The sequence below is a fragment of the Bubalus kerabau genome, chromosome 10, assembly GCF_029407905.1.
Source record: "Bubalus kerabau isolate K-KA32 ecotype Philippines breed swamp buffalo chromosome 10, PCC_UOA_SB_1v2, whole genome shotgun sequence".
NCBI lineage: Eukaryota > Metazoa > Chordata > Mammalia > Artiodactyla > Bovidae > Bubalus > Bubalus kerabau.
This window is the reverse complement of record NC_073633.1, coordinates 12,414,213-12,424,325: the sequence shown is the minus strand read 5'-3', so window position 1 is coordinate 12,424,325 and position 10,113 is coordinate 12,414,213. Positions and strand designations below refer to the sequence as shown.

Sequence of the window (10,113 nt, the reverse complement as noted above, 5' to 3'; positions counted from 1 at the left end):
CCTCCTGGTTCATCCTTTCCCCACAGAGCTGTTATCACTGTGCAAAATGTGTCAGGAGGGATGATTCTCTCTCCCACCCTGAAGATGCATTATCTCATTTTCAAAATAGGCTGAGACAATGTAAGCGCAACAACACTTATATTTATTTCTGTCAAGTAAAAAGATTACTAGAGAAACAATCAAATTCTAAAATTTCAGGCATCTTTTTTGCTGCATGTATGTCCACCTCCTCTACACGGGGGAGATTCCTGATGGCCCAGTGACAGTCTTTGGTTCCTTTGCAGGTGAAGGGCCAAAACGCTATAATTTATAGAGGTCCCTATTGTGTAAAAATACCAGGGAAGGTGCCCTGGCGCCTCTGTTGAGATTCCCTGAGGTGGCTTCCTGAGCCGGTGCCAGGTGGGGCCGGAGGGCAGTCACAGTGGCCAGAGCAGCCTCCGGTGCTCGGCCCTGCGTGAAAATGATCAGAGATTGTTACAGACAGTTGCTGTTCTCAAGGTGCTGCGTGCCCAAGCAGTTCAGGTTTGGGCAGGTTTGAAAGTTTGGGCATACTTCAGAGAGAAACACTTAAAAATCCCATGGGATGCGTGGGAAAACGCCAGAGGAAGGCTGGTATAGGGCTTCCATGACCACAGAGAGTTATTCAGGTACCTCAGATTGTATGGGACCAATTAACCAATAGCCTTGGGAACTTGGAAAGAGAATTTTAAAATCATAAAAGACATACAAGGAGACTTAAACTAGTTTGTTATAAAGTAGGTTTACCTGCTAGACCAAAAAGTCCTTTAGATCCTAGGAAGGATGGGGAGTCCCTCTCATACTCTACATTGCCTTTGAGTGATGGTCCAGAAGGTTCAAACAGTCATCCTCGGATGATAAGAGGACCCCTGTGTTTAACCAATTGTGGACTGATGAAGACCAGAAGAAGCTTGGACAGCTACTCCTGAAATACCCTCCTGAAGAAGTCGAGTCTTGACGCTAGTAGAAGAGATCAGATGAACTGGGTAACAGGGCAGCAAGACAGGTTGCCAGCCGAGTGCAGAAGGATTTCACAAAGCTAACTAAAGCTGGCCTTCCAGTCCCAGGCAGAACACCGAAGTACATACATCCTCCAAAGAGTCCCCCACAAGCCGAAGACAGCACGCCTTGAAAAGCACCTCTTTAAGCCTTCCACCTCATGACGTCCCACAAGCCACCGGTGTATGTGGGAGAAGACAAGGACTGAGCCCATCTCCACAGCCACGTGAACACTGCTACCGAGGAGGCGTCAGATGAAGGCAACATTCCTACTATATATAGGAAGTGGGCGCTTCCGGGTGGCTCAGCAGTAAAGAATCCACCTGCCAGTGCAGGAAACGTGGGTTCGATCTGTGGGTCAAGAAGATCCCCTGGAGGAGGAAACAGACCCACTCCAGTATTCTTCCCTGGGAAATCCCATGAACAGAGAAGCCTGGCGGGCTACAGTCCCTGGGATCACAAAGAGTCAGACATGACTTAGCCACTAAACAACGACAACATGGGGATTTCCCTGAATATAAGGAATAAAACAACACAGAAAAACGTCAGCAAATGCAAGCTGAAAGTGGATTTGTGCAACATGGGGGTTTCAAGTGTGATAACTGGGACAGAACCTATCCAGGGTGTTCGTGGCCCTGCCAGGATTGTCCTCCAGAAATGGCTTTGGATTTCTGTGATTCTTGCTCAGACTGCCTTCATGAAACAGATACTTACATGGAAGATCACCAACTAGAATCTGTTTACAGGCCAGAGACATTCTTAGAGACTACAGGGTGTCCCAGGGCACTAGTTATAATGACCTTGACCCAAAGTACTTTCTAGCAAACAGATAACATGGAAGAGAACATCATATAACAGTCCTCTTCAACACATAGCAATAGTACCACTGTGCCATTCACATAACTGTGAATTATGTGCACAGTTTGGAAAGATTCTCTGAAATGACACAGCACAACAGCTTTCTGAGTGTTCTTGTCGAGTCCAGCTCTGCGCTGCTGAGGCTTTAGAGCACTGCTCAGCGGCTGAACATTCCCAACGAGCAAAGGGTTTCCCTGGTGAAATTCTCACCGCCACTTTAAAGCCTATTAGGTGGTAATCCTAAATGGCTGAGATCTAAAGAAGAGCATATATTAAAAAGAGAGTAAATTCCAAAGGTTTCAGAGAACTTGGTCATAAATATGCTAATGAGAAGAAAAAGTACATTAAAACAGCTTAGTAGCTTTCAGTTTTGTGAAAATAGTTTTCAGCACAGAAGCTGACTTTTTAGACAAAATTTTAATCAATGATGGTGTTTGCCTCTAGGATATATACACGGCAAAAGAACTCACTGGCCCAGTGGTGGCCACCGACGGCCTTTAATGAATTGGAACAATGTAACCATATTGATGTCTGATTTCTTTTAACCACAACGTACTGTCCTTATTACCAACAGCAAAGCACTACAGGAGGAAACTGCAGCATTGCCTCCTTCACCAGCTCATGGTGTGTGAATGTGATAAAATTGTCACTCAGACGTATTTTTTAAATGTAACGGTATATAAGATGGTCATGTGGTGTGCACAAACCATGATGAAAAGTGCCAGTGGTAAGACAGTGCAGTCTCTAACTCACAACATTAATTCCTTTAAAATACACAGCCTTCTGCTCCTATATTTGGAGTTCTCAGTGCAGCTCACTGAATAAAACTAGCTAATAAAAAATCACATATGGTAATAATTTCCCTCTTTTGTAGTCTGTACAAGACCCATAAAAGATTGTATTTTTATTACTATTTAAATAAGTGATTGAATTTAGTCTGTGCAGTGAGCAAGAGCTCACGTGCACTCTTCTATACTGCTGGATTTTGTTGTGCATCATTTAAAACATTTTGTTTCTTCTTATCCGTGTATACAGTGTGTTCTTAAATAATTTTCATTTGTCAGGAGAACGGTGAGAAATAAACCATGTGGATACTAAACCACATGTCTGTTTATATTATTTTAAAAATGACCGTGAATTAGACCCTTTGTTTCAAGACAGGAAACAAGAGCCTGTTCTGCCTCAGGTGCTTCTAAAGCATATTTGAAATCAATATAGATGGTTAGAACGTGGGAAGTGTTCTTCAATCCAGTTTTCATGGGTCTTTTAATATCTGTGTAATGTCAGCACCCGCTTTGCTCCATCCCCACCCCCGCCCTTGTCTTCAGAGCAGAGATGGCAGAGGTGGGAGATAAGAAACACACACACACACACAAGCTTGGAGTCAGCATGACCTTAGCTTGAACCCTGGCTTTGCCACGTATTAGCTGTTTGATCCTGAAAATTCTGCTTTACCATTTTGAGCCTCAGTTTCCTCATATGTAAAATGGGGATACTAATTCTTACTTCGTAAGCTTGTTGAGAAGCTTCAGGGTCACGAAACGGGTTAAGACATGGGGACAAGGCCTGACCTGAATGAAGGCCAGTCCTCATCCCCCAAGCCCCCCTTTCTATGCCTGTCATTTCACATGTCTAAATTCAAATCCTTGTCTCACATCTGCAAAATGCTCTTTGGATTCTCTTTCAGTTTTCCAGCAGTTTTCTTCAAGAACCTAAGCCACCGTTGGGAGGGTCATTAACTTCCCAAGGCTTTGACATGAATGACTGTGCAGGCAGCTGGCTGTGTCTGAGAGGAGTTGTGGACGCCTAGTTTATCACCAGGAAGGACCAAAATGTAAAGGGAACAATGGGGCAGTCTGACCTTCTGAGACTTGGAACTTTTCTCCATTCACAAACATTCAATAAGTCATGTCTGAGTATTTACTGCCTTCCAGGCATTGTTCTAGAGGCTGGAGAAATGGCAGTAAACAAGGCCTACTCGGGTCTGCTCTCCTGGATCTCATGAACTGGTGAGCACAGGCCCTTGTAGTCAGTTTGGACTATAAGAAGTTCCATAGACTTGGGGGCCCACACAGCAAATATTTATTTCTCATAGCTCTGGAGGCTGGGAAATCTGAGGTCATGGTGCCAGCATGGTTGGGTTCTGGAGAGGGCCCTCCTTCTGGTTTATAGACAGCTGCCTTTTTGCTGTGTCCTCAGATAGCAGGGAGAAAGAGAAATGAGCTCCCTCCTGTTTCTTCTAACAAGGGCACTAATCCCATTCATGAGAGCTCCACCCTCACGACCAAATTACCTCCCAAACAGCCCATCTCCAAATACCATCACATGGTATGACAGTTCAGTTCAGTTCAGTTGCTCAGTCGTGTCTGACTCTTTGCGATCCCATGAATTGCAGCAAGCCAGGCCTCCCTGTCCATCACTAACTCCCGGAGTTCACTTAGACTCACATCCATCGACTCAGTGATGCCATCCAGCCATCTCATCCTCTGTCATCCCCTTCTCCTCCTGCCCCCAATCCCTCCCAGCATCAGGGTCTTTTCCAATGAGTCAACTCTTCCCATGAGGTGGCCAAAGTACTGGAGTTTCAGCTTTAGCATCATTCCTTCCAAAGAAATCCCAGGGCTGATCTCCTTCAGAATGGACTGGTTGGATCTCCTTGCAGTCCAAGGGACTCTCAAGAGTCTTCTCCAACACCACAGTTCAAAAGCATCAATTCTTCAGTGCTCAGCTTTCTTCACAGTCCAACTCTCACATCCATACATAGACCTTCACAATATGAATTGAGAGGACACAAACATTTAATCCATAGAAGACACTTAATGATCAAACCCACAGACCAGATAACACTAGAAGTGCAATGATGATGAAACAAGAAAAAAGAACCAAGAATGACTGGGGGAGGCGTCCTTTAGATAAAAGATCAGAGGGATGCAAGGATTCTTCAATATCCTCAAATCAATCAATGTAATACACCACATTAACAAATTGAAAAATAAAAACCATATGATTATCTCAATAGATGCAGAGAAAGCCTTTGACAAAATTCAACATCCATTTATGATAAAAACTCTCCAGAAAGCAGGAATAGAAGGAACATACCTCAACATAATAAAAGCTATATATGACAAACCCACAGCAAACATTATCCTCAATGGTGAAAAATTGAAAGCATTTCCTCTAAAGTCAGGAACAAGACAAGGGTGCCCACTTTCACCATTACTATTCAATATAGTTTTGGAAGTTTTGGCCACAGCAATCAGAGCAGAAAAAGAAATAAAAGGAATCCAAATTGGAAAAGAAGAAGTAAAGCTCTCACTGTTTGCAGATGACATGATCCTCTACATAGAAAACCCTAAAGACTCCACCAGAAAATTACTAGAACTAATCAATGACTATAGTAAAGTTGCAGGATATAAAATCAACTCACAGAAATCCCTTGCATTCCTATACACTAATAATGAGAAAACAGAAAGAGAAATTAAGGAAACAATTCCATTCACCATTGCAACGGAAAGAATAAAATACTTAGGAATTTATCTACCTAAAGAAACTAAAGACCTATATATAGAAAACTATAAAACACTGGTGAAAGAAATCAAAGAGGACACTAACAGATGGAGAAATATACCATGTTCATGGATTAGAAGAATCAATATAGTGAAAATGAGTATACTACCCAAAGCAATTTATAGATTCAATGCAATCCCTATCAAGCTACCAACGGTATTCTTCACAGAGCTAGAACAAATAATTTCACAATTTGTATGGAAATACAAAAAACCTCGAATAGCCAAAGCGATCTTGAGAAAGAAGAATGGAACTGGAGGAATCAACCTACCTGACTTCAGGCTCTACTACAAAGCCACAGTTATCAAGACAGTATGGTACTGGCACAAAGACAGAAATATAGATCAATGGAACAAAATAGAAAGCCCAGAGATAAATCCACGCACATATGGACACCTTATCTTTGACAAAGGAGGCAAGAATATACAATGGATTAAAGACAATCTCTTTAACAAGTGGTGCTGGGAAATCTGGTCAACCACTTGTAAAAGAATGAAACTAGAACACTTTCTAACACCATACACAAAAATAAACTCCAAATGGATTAAAGATCTAAACGTAAGACCAGAAACTATAAAACTCCTAGAGGAGAACATAGGCAAAACACTCTCTGACATACATCACAGCAGGATCCTCTATGACCCACCTCCCATAATATTGGAAATAAAAGCAAAAATAAACAAATGGGACCTAATTAACCTTAAAAGCTTCTGCACATCAAAGGAAACTATTAGCAAGGTGAAAAGACAGCCTTCAGAATGGAAGAAGATAATAGCAAATGAAGCAACTGACAAAACAACTAATCTCTAGAATATACAAGCAACTCCTACAGCTCAACTCCAGAAAAATAAATGACCCAATCAAAAAATGGGCCAAAGAACTAAATAGACATTTCTCCAAAGAAGACATACAGATGGCTAACAAACACATGAAAAGATGCTCCACATCACTCATTATCAGAGAAGTGCAAATCAAAACCACTATGAGGTACCATTACACACCAGTCAGAATGGCTGCGATCCAAAAGTCTACAAGTAATAAATGCTGGAGAGGGTGTGGAGAAAAGGGAACCCTCTTCCACTGTTGGTGGGAATGCAAACTAGTACAGCCACTATGGAGAACAGTGTGGAGATTCCTTAAAAAACTGGAAATAGAACTGCCTTATGATCCAGCAATCCCACTGCTGGGCATACACACTGAGGAAACCAGAAGGGAAAGAGACACGTGTACCCCAATGTTCATCGCAGCACTGTTTATAATAGCCAGGACATGGAAGCAACCTAGATGTCCATCAGCAGATGAATGGATAAGAAAGCTGTGGTACATATACACAATGGAGTATTACTCCGCCATTAAAAAGAATACATTTGAATCAGTTCTAATGAGGTGGATGAAACTGGAACCTATTATACAGAGTGAAGTAAGCCAGAAAGAAAAACACCAATACAGTATACTAATGCATATATATGGAATTTAGAAAGATAGTAACAATAACCCTGTGTACGAGACAGCAAAAGAGACACTGATGTATAGAACAGTCTTATGGACTCTGTGGGAGAGGGAGAGGGTGGGAAGATTTGGGAGAATGGCATTGAAACATGTAAAATATCATGTATGAAACGAGTTGCCAGTCCAGGTTCGATGCACGATACTGGATGCTTGGGGCTGGTGCACTGGGACGACCCAGAGGGATGGTATGGGGAGGGATGGTATGGGGAGGGATGAGGGAGGAGGGTTCAGGATGGGGAACACATGTATACCTGTGGCGGATTCATTTTGATGTTTGGCAAAACTAATACAATTATGTAAAGTTTAAAAATAAAATAAAATTTACAAAAAAAAAAAAAAAGATCAGAGGAGCCATCCTGAGGACAGGTGAACAGAGACAAGAAAGATGAGAAGAAGCCAACTCCATGAGGATCTGGGGCAGAGGGAGAGCAATGTGGCAGCCTTGATTGCACACCTGAACCCCAGAAAGGGGCCAGTGGGATGGAGCTTGGGAGAACACAGTATGAGTTCAGGTTGGGGAGGTAGGTGGGATGCAAAAACCTGTGTTTTGCAGGCCAGGACAAGGAACTTGGGCTTTAGAATACATCTCACCCAGAACTTCAGAAAAGACCTGAAGGATTCAAACACCACTGAAAAAGGACACGTATTTGCACATTTCATTTCTTGTGGGTCAGAATCTTTACTTTGGGTCCTATTGCCTTGCTCTTACTATCAGTGTAAGAAGGAAGCAGAAGTCTAAAAGCCATACACCCCTAAGAGAACCACAAATAGACTGAATGGGGCAGTTGCCTCAGCCACTAAGTGGTAAAGACACTGTCTTAACTCATAGACAACAAAATCGATAATAAGACATTCAGAGGAGCCACAACAGGAAATTAAAGGCAGGAAGCTGGGAGAGACAAAGCCTAACCTTCATACATACTATGAAAATTTATAAGGAAAAGCATAAACCAGATAAATGTGTAACTCTTCAGGGGGGATCTGTTCTATTTTGAAAAGATGACTCTACTGCTTTGATGCGACGAGAATGTCAATCTGGTTTCATTAGCCTCTTCTCTCTCCAGTCCCCTCATCCTATCTTTCTCTGCTTTCCCATCTTTCTCCTGTCCTAGGGCCTACTTTGTCCTTTCCCCATCTCAGACATTTAGCCTCTTCCTCAAATCCAGGCAGCAGGGACCTCCCTGGTGGGCCAGTGGTTAGCACTCTGCCTCCTAATGCAGGAGGTGCAGGTTTGGTCCCTGGTCAGGAAATGAGATCCCACAGAGTGTGGCCAAAAAGAAAAAGCCATGCAGACAGTGTGGCAGGAGCTGAATTGCAGTCCTACTCACTCCCTCAGCCCTTCCTAGCTCCATCACTGAACTACCACTTTCATCTTTTCCCCCAAATCTATTACCTGAATGTCAGGGGAAGTTGAACTTCTTTTGTCTTTCCTTATTGTAAGCCTTTCCACAGGACTACCTGAATTCCGCAGCATGGGCATAGCAGGAAAATGAGAGAGGGCTTGTTGAGGGTTAAAGGATATTCAAGAGACTTAACAATCAAGTAAAGTGTGGATCTTGTTTAGTTTCTAATTCAGACAAACCAAGGCCAAGAAGAGACTTTTGGAGACAACCACAGAACTAGATTGTGAACTTTGTATTGGATGATACCACTAAGTGATCATTGTTACTAGGTGTGTCATGGCATTTTTAAAAGAATATGTCCATATTTTCACCCAACAGTTAACGTTTATTACTGTTATAAGAAGAAGAGGTGACAGATTTTTCCCTTACTGTGGAAGTTGCAAGTTTTAGGGTAAAGCCACACCCTGGTGGCTGATGCTGCTGTGGACTCATCCTCACTACTCTCTGCCCAAGTATCAAGTGAGTGCTTTGCCCTAAATGCTAGGCGCTGCTCAAGACAGTCAGCACTATTCCAGACAGACCCTTCCTGAGAGTAACACTTTTCAAGGACACTTTTCCACTTTCTTTAGCCCTAGATGAGCACTCAGGAACTTCCTGACAACATGCGTCCCCATGGTCGCTGGAAATCCAGCAGATGGTTGTGGAGTATATTTCTTGCTGATTATTATAATGTTGAAACCAGGTGCATTTACTGGAAGTTTATGTATCGCTCTGGGTAACTGTGCTCTATGTTGAAGAAGTAAATAGCATTACATTATGTTCAGAATTGATCCCTGGGTCAGGAAGGTCCCCTGGAGAAGGAAATGGCAACCCACTCCAGTACTCTTTCCTGGAAAGTAACATGGACAGAGGGGCCTCGCGGACTACAGTCCATGGGGTCGCAAAAGGATCAGACATGACTTAGTGACTAAACAACAACAACATAACTTTCATGGGAGCTGGATAGACACCTTCCTAAGTTGGGCAAATTCCAATGAAAGAGAGTCCTGTGTGCATCATGACACCACATGTGAACACCTGCATGGGAAGAAGTCTCAGCAGTGGACCCAGCTCCCAATGCCCACTGAAGTTAAATATGTGTTTCAGAAAAAGAACCACAAATGGCCAGCAAGCATACAGAAAGACACTCCAAAACATCCATAAGTCTTTAAATGCAAATTTAAAAGGCTATTATATTGGCAAAAATTAAAGTTGGATAATATCCAGGGTTAGTGAAGATGGGGAAAAACAACTCACATAGAGATCTGGGACTATAATTGGTATAAGGTTTTTGGATGGAAATTCAACACCGTAAAGTAACATTTTAAATGTGTTTACCTTTGACACAACAAGTCAATTCCAGTCTTAGGAGTTAATCCTACAGATCGACTCTACTGTGGACTGCCTTGTGTCCCGTCAAAATCCATATGGAGAAGACCTCGTCCCTTTGTGACCATCTTCAGAGATAGGGGCTTTAGGAGGTAACTAAGGTTCAGTGAGATCTCAAAGTAGGGCCCTAATCTGATGGGACTTCAGCTTTTTTAAAAGAGGAAGAAGGAAAAGAAGAAGATGAAGAGAGAGAAGGGTAAGGACACAGGTAGCTGTGGACAAGACGGGGAGCGAGCCCTCACTGGAAATGGAACTGACTGGACCTTGATCCCGGGCTTCTCAGCCCTCAGACTGTGAGAAGATAAGCTCCTACTGTTCAAGCCACCCAGTCTGTGGCATTTTGTTATGACAACAAGAGCAGGCTGGTAGAGACTCCATAAGGTTAGCACAG

General features: G+C 42.8%; 1 pseudogene; it reads left to right on the top strand.

Moving 5' to 3' along the window:
* Nucleotides 1-214: 214 nt before the first annotated feature.
* On the top strand, nucleotides 215-1,850 carry LOC129620732 (ZZ-type zinc finger-containing protein 3-like; annotated as a pseudogene).
* The last annotated feature ends 8,263 nt before the right edge of the window (nucleotides 1,851-10,113 follow it).